Source organism: Oncorhynchus keta, unplaced genomic scaffold (genome assembly GCF_023373465.1).
Source record: "Oncorhynchus keta strain PuntledgeMale-10-30-2019 unplaced genomic scaffold, Oket_V2 Un_contig_4011_pilon_pilon, whole genome shotgun sequence".
Lineage (NCBI taxonomy): Eukaryota > Metazoa > Chordata > Actinopteri > Salmoniformes > Salmonidae > Oncorhynchus > Oncorhynchus keta.
The window spans coordinates 25001-32500 of NW_026287556.1; the positions used below are offsets into that span (position 1 = coordinate 25001).

A 7500-nucleotide genomic window follows, 5' to 3' on the forward strand; every position below is an offset into this window, starting at 1 on the left:
TATAACCAGATTTACTGTATATTATATCTACATTAGGTGGGTAAGGGTTATAACCAGATTTACTGTATATTATATCTACATTAGGTGGGTAAGGGTTATAACCAGATGTACTGTATATTATATCTACATTAGGTGGGTAAGGGTTATAACCAGATTTACTGTATATTATATCTACATTAGGTGGGTAAGGGTTATAACCAGATTTACTGTATATTATATCTACATTAGGTGGGTAAGGGTTATAACCAGATGTACTGTATATTATATCTACATTAGGTGGTAAGGGTTATAACCAGATTTACTGTATATTATACCTACATTAGGTGGGTAAGGGTTATAACCAGGTATACTGTATATTATATCTACATTAGGTGGGTAAGGGTTATAACCAGATGTACTGTATATTATATCTATATTAGGTGGGTAAGGGTTATAACCAGATGTACTGTATATTATATCTACATTAGGTGGGTAAGGGTTATAACCAGATTTACTGTATATTATACCTACATTAGGTGGGTAAGGGTTATAACCAGATTTACTGTATATTATATCTACATTAGGTGGGTAAGGGTTATAACCAGATTTACTGTATATTATACCTACATTAGGTGGGTAAGGGTTATAACCAGGTATACTGTATATTATATCTACATTAGGTGGGTAAGGGTTATAACCAGATTTACTGTATATTATATCTACATTAGGTGGGTAAGGGTTATAACCAGATTTACTGTATATTATATCTACATTAGGTGGGTAAGGGTTATAACCAGATTTACTGTATATTATATCTACATTAGGTGGGTAAGGGTTATAAACCAGATTTACTGTATATTATATCTACATTAGGTGGGTAAGGGTTATAACCAGATTTACTGTATATTATATCTACATTAGGTGGGTAAGGGTTATAACCAGATTTACTGTATATTATATCTACATTAGGTGGGTAAGGGTTATAACCAGATTTACTGTATATTATATCTACATTAGGTGGGTAAGGGTTATAACCAGATTTACTGTATATTATATCTACATTAGGTGGATAAGGGTTATAACCAGATATACTGTATATTATATCTACATTAGGTGGGTAAGGGTTATAACCAGATGTACTGTATATTATATCTACATTAGGTGGTAAGGGTTATAACCAGATGTACTGTATATTATATCTACATTAGGTGGGTAAGGGTTATAACCAGATTTACTGTATATTATATCTACATTAGGTGGGTAAGGGTTATAACCAGATTTACTGTATATTATATCTACATTAGGTGGGTAAGGGTTATAACCAGATTTACTGTATATTATATCTACATTAGGTGGTAAGGGTTATAACCAGATTTACTGTATATTATATCTACATTAGGTGGATAAGGGTTATAACCAGATGTACTGTATATTATATCTACATTAGGTTGGTAAGGGTTATAACCAGATTTACTGTATATTATATCTATATTAGGTGGGTAAGGGTTATAACCAGATTTACTGTATATTATATCTACATTAGGTGGGTAAGGGTTATAACCAGATTTACTGTATATTATATCTACATTAGGTGGGTAAGGGTTATAACCAGATTTACTGTATATTATATCTACATTAGGTGGGCAAGGGTTATAACCAGATTTACTGTATATTATATCTACATTAGGTGGGTAAGGGTTATAACCAGATTTACTGTATATTATATCTACATTAGGTGGGTAAGGGTTATAACCAGATGTACTGTATATTATATCTACATTAGGTGGGTAAGGGTTATAACCAGATTTACTGTATATTATATCTACATTAGGTGGGTAAGGGTTATAACCAGATTTACTGTATATTATATCTACATTAGGTGGGTAAGGGTTATAACCAGATTTACTGTATATTATATCTACATTAGGTGGGTAAGGGTTATAACCAGATTTACTGTATATTATATCTATATTAGGTGGGTAAGGGTTATAACCAGATTTACTGTATATTATATCTACATTAGGTGGGTAAGGGTTATAACCAGATTTACTGTATATTATATCTACATTAGGTGGGTAAGGGTTATAACCAGATTTACTGTATATTATATCTACATTAGGTGGGTAAGGGTTATAACCAGATTTACTGTATATTATATCTACATTAGGTGGGTAAGGGTTATAACCAGATGTACTGTATATTATATCTACATTAGGTGGGTAAGGGTTATAACCAGATTTATACTGTATATTATATCTACATTAGGTGGGTAAGGGTTATAACCAGATTTACTGTATATTATACCTACATTAGGTGGGTAAGGGTTATAACCAGATTTACTGTATATTATACCTACATTAGGTGGGTAAGGGGCGTATATTATATCGCTGAGGTGTTCAAGGCCAAGCTGAGGCAGCCCGGCTCCTCGTCGGACCAGTATGAGACGGTGGCCGTGAAGATCTTCCCTGAGGAAGAGTACGCATCGTGGAAGAACGAGAAGGACATCTTCTCCGACATCAACCTTCGCCACGACAACGTCCTCCACTTCCTCACAGCAGAGGAGAGAAAGGTAGTGTAGCGTCCCTGTTTCGTATATTCCATCCCAAATGACACCCTATTCCCTACATAGTGCACTACTTTAGACCAGGGCTGGAACCCTATTCCCTACATAGTGCACTACTTTAGACCAGGGCTGGCACCCTATTCCCTACATAGTGCACTACTTTAGACCAGGGCTGGAACCCTATTCCCTACATAGTCCACTACTTTAGACCAGGGCTGGAACCCTATTCCCTACATAGTGCACTACTTTAGAGCAGGGCTGGCACCCTATTCCCTACATAGTGCACTACTTTAGACCAGGGCTGGCACCCTATTCCCTACATAGTGCACTACTTTAGACCAGGGCTGGAACCCTATTCCCTACATAGTGCACTACTTTAGACCAGGGCTGGAACCCTATTCCCTACATAGTGCACTACTTTAGACAAGGGCTGGAACCCTATTCCCTACATAGTGCACTACTTTAGACCAGGGCTGGAACCCTATTCCCTACATAGTGCACTACTTTAGACCAGGGCTGGCACCCTATTCCCTACATAGTGCACTACTTTAGACCAGGGCTGGAACCCTATTCCCTACATAGTGCACTACTTTAGACCAGGGCTGGAACCCTATTCCCTACATAGTGCACTACTTTAGACCAGGGCTGGAACCCTATTCCCTACATATGTAGTGCACTTCTTTGGCCTAATCGCAGCCTATGTTATCTTTGTTGCACTTTACTGAAGGGATTACAATCAGAGGTGTCATAGCCACCTTTACCCACGTGTGTTCTGGCTCTGGCCCAACCCGTCCGGTTTTCTGGACCAATCAGAACAGATAGAATGTGTTTGCGTGTTATAAATCGTCTGGGAGGAACTCAGATCCAGACTCACTGTGGAGAAGAAACTCCCGTCCGTGGGCGTGGCTTTAGCGTCAGGCAAGAGCAAAGAGCTCGGGTCCGTGGGCGTGGCTTAGCGTCAGGCAAGAGCAAAGAGCTCGGGTCCGTGGGCGTGGCTTAGCGTCATGGAAAGGGCAAAGAGCTTGGGTCCGTGGGCGTGGCTTAACGTCAGGCAAAACCAAAGAGCTCGGGTCCGTGGGCGTGGCTTAGCGTCAGGCAAGAGCAAAGAGCTCGGGTCCGTGGGCGTGGCTTAGCGTCAGGCAAGAGCAAAGAGCTCGGGTCCATGGGCGTGGCTTAGCGTCAGGCAAGAGCAAAGAGCTCGGGTCCGTGGGAGTGGCTTAGCGTCAGGCAAGAGCAAAGAGCTCGGGACCGTGGGCGTGGCTTAGCGTCAGGCAAGAGCAAAGAGCTCGGGTCCGTGGGCGTGGCTTAGCGTCATGCAAGAGCAAAGAGCTCGGGTCCGTGGGCGTGGCTTAGCGTCAGGCAGGAGCAAAGAGCTCCGGTCGCCAGGCAAACAAACAGACCACTTTAAGCTAATTGTTCCCAACACCCTTTCTAACCGTTTCTGTTGGTGTCTTTTTGTCCGTTGTAGATGTCGAAGCAGTACTGGCTGATCACAGCCTTCCACCCCCGAGGAAACCTTCAGGAGTACCTGACCCGTAACCTGGTCTCCTGGGAGGATCTACGGGTCTGGGCTGGTCCCTGGCCTGCGGGGTGGCACACCTTCACAGTGACCACACGGCCTGCGGGCGGCCCAAGGTGCCCATCGTACACCGCGACCTGAAGAGCTCTAACATCCTGGTGAAGCAGGATCTGACCTGTTGTCTGTGTGACTTTGGACTGGGGCTCAGACTGGATAACACCATGACAGTGGATGATCTAGCTAACAGCGGACAGGTGAGAGGTAACGGGTGTGTTTGTTGATGTAAACATTACAGTTATGACACTGTCAGTAGACGGCCTTGTCAACAGTCAGACAGGTGAGAGGTAACGTCAACGGGTGTTGTTGTTGATGTAAACATTACAGTTATGACACTGTCAGTAGACGGCCTTGTCAACAGTCAGACAGGTGAGAGGTAACGGGTGTTGTTGTTGATGTAAACATTACAGTTATGACACTGTCAGTAGACGGCCTTGTCAACAGTCAGACAGGTGAGAGGTAACGGGTGTTGTTGTTGATGTAAACATTACAGTTATGACACTGTCAGTAGACGGCCTTGTCAACAGTCAGACAGGTGAGAGGTAACGTTGTTGATGTAAACATGTTGTATGATGTAAACATTACAGTTATGACACTGTCAGTTATGACACGTCAGCCTTGTCAACAGTCAGACAGGTGAGAGGTAACGGGTGTTGTTGTTGATGTAAACATTACAGTTATGACACTGTCAGTAGACGGCCTTGTCAACAGTCAGACAGGTGAGAGGTAACGGGTGTTGTTGTTGATGTAAACATTACAGTTATGACACTGTCAGTAGACGGCCTTGTCAACAGTCAGACAGGTGAGAGGTAACAGTCAGACGGGTGTTGTTGTTGATGTAAACATTACAGTTATGACACTGTCAGTAGACGGCCTTGTCAACAGTCAGACAGGTGAGAGGTAACGGGTGTTGTTGTTGATGTAAACATTACAGTTATGACACTGTCAGTACGGCCTTGTCAACAGTCAGACAGGTTATGACGGTGTTGTTGTTGATGTAAACATTACAGTTATGACACTGTAGACGGCCTTGTCAACAGTCAGACAGGTGAGAGGTAACGGGTGTTGTTGTTGATGTAAACATTACAGTTATGACACTGTCAGTAGACGGCCTGTCAACAGTCAGACAGGTGAGAGGTAACTGGTGTTGTTGTTGATGTAAACATTACAGTTATGACACTGTCAGTAGACGGCCTTGTCAACAGTCAGACAGGTGAGAGGTAACGGGTGTTGTTGTTGATGTAAACATTACAGTTATGACACTGTCAGTAGACGGCCTTGTCAACAGTCAGACAGGTGAGAGGTAACGGGTGTTGTTGTTGATGTAAACATTACAGTTATGACACTGTCAGTAGACGGCCTTGTCAACAGTCAGACAGGTGAGAGGTAACAGGTGAGAGGTAAGGGGTTGTTGTTGTTGATGTAAACATGACAGTTATGACACTGTCAGTAGACGGCCTCGTCAACAGTCAGACAGGTGAGAGGTAACGGGTGTTGTTGTTGATGTAAACATGACAGTTATGACACTGTCAGTAGACGGCCTTGTCAACAGTCAGACAGGTGACACGGGTGTTGTTGTTGATGTAAACATGACAGTTATGACACTGTCAGTAGGCCTCGTCAACAGTCAGACAGGTGAGAGGGGTGTTGTTGTTGATGTAAACATTACAGTTATGACACTGTCAGTAGACGTCCCTTGTCAACAGTCAGACAGGTGAGAGGTAACGGGTGTTGTTGTTGATGTAAACATTACAGTTATGACACTGTCAGTAGACGGCCTTGTCAACAGTCAGACAGGTGAGAGGTGGTGTTGTTGTTGATGTAAACATTACAGTTATGACACTGTCAGTAGACGGCCTTGTCAACAGTCAGACAGGTGAGAGGTAACGGGTGTTGTTGTTGATGTAAACATTACAGTTATGACACTGTCAGTAGACGGCCTTGTCAACAGTCAGACAGGTGAGAGGTAACGGGTGTTGTTGTTGATGTAAACATTACAGTTATGACACTGTCAGTAGACGGCCTCGTCAACAGTCAGACAGGTGAGAGGTAACGGGTGTTGTTGTTGATGTAAACATTACAGTTATGACACTGTCAGTAGACGGCCTTGTCAACAGTCAGACAGGTGAGAGGTAACGGGTGTTGTTGTTGATGTAAACATTACAGTTATGACACTGTCAGTAGACGGCCTTGTCAACAGTCAGACAGGTGAGAGGTAACGGGTGTTGTTGTTGATGTAAACATTACAGTTATGACACTGTCAGTAGACGGCCTTGTCAACAGTCAGACAGGTGAGAGGTAACGGGGGTGTTGTTGTTGATGTAAACATTAAACAGTTATGACACTGTCAGTAGACGGCCTTGTCAACAGTCAGACAGGTGAGAGGTAACGGGTGGGTGTTGATGTTGTTGACAGTGACAGGTAAACATTACGGGTGTTGTTGTTGATGTAAAGTTATGACACTGTCAGTAGACGGCCTTGTCAACAGTCAGACAGGTGAGAGGTAACGGGTGTTGTTGTTGATGTAAACATACAGTTATGACACTGTCAGTAGACGGCCTTGTCAACAGTCAGACAGGTGAGAGGTAACAGGGTCAGGTGAGAGGTAACGTGTTGTTGTTGATGTAAACATTACAGTTATGACACTGTCAGTAGACGGCCTTGTCAACAGTCAGACAGGTGAGAGGTAACGGGTGTTGTTGTTGATGTAAACATTACAGTTATGACATTGTCAGTAGACGGCCTCGTCAACAGTCAGACAGGTGAGAGGTAACGGGTGTTGTTGTTGATGTAAACATTACAGTTATGACACTGTCAGTAGACGGCCTTGTCAACAGTCAGACAGGTGAGAGGTAACGGGTGTTGTTGTTGATGTAAACATTACAGTTATGACACTGTCAGTAGACGGCCTCGTCAACAGTCAGACAGGTGAGAGGTAACGGGTGTTGTTGTTGATGTAAACATTACAGTTATGACACTGTCAGTAGACGGCCTTGTCAACAGTCAGACAGGTGAGAGGTAACGGGTGTTGTTGTTGATGTAAAACAGTTATGACACTGTTAGACGGCCTCGTCAACAGTCAGACAGGTGAGAGGTAACTGTTGATGTAAACATTACAGTTATGACACTGTCAGTAGACGGCCTTGTCAACAGTCAGACAGGTGAGAGGTAACGGGTGTTGTTGTTGATGTAAACATGACAGTTATGACACTGTCAGTAGACGGCCTTGTCAACAGTCAGACAGGTGAGAGGTAACGGGTGTTGTTGTTGATGTAAACATTACAGTTATGACACTGTCAGTAGACGGCCTCGTCAACAGTCAGACAGGTGAGAGGTAACGGGTGTTGTTGTTGAGTAAACATTACAGTTATGACACTGTCAG

At 43.0% G+C, this 7500-nt stretch overlaps 1 pseudogene; it reads left to right on the top strand.

The window, feature by feature from the left end:
- The window catches only part of LOC127924421 (TGF-beta receptor type-2-like), a 54787-nt pseudogene that overhangs the window by 7968 nt on the left and 39319 nt on the right, over positions 1–7500 (top strand).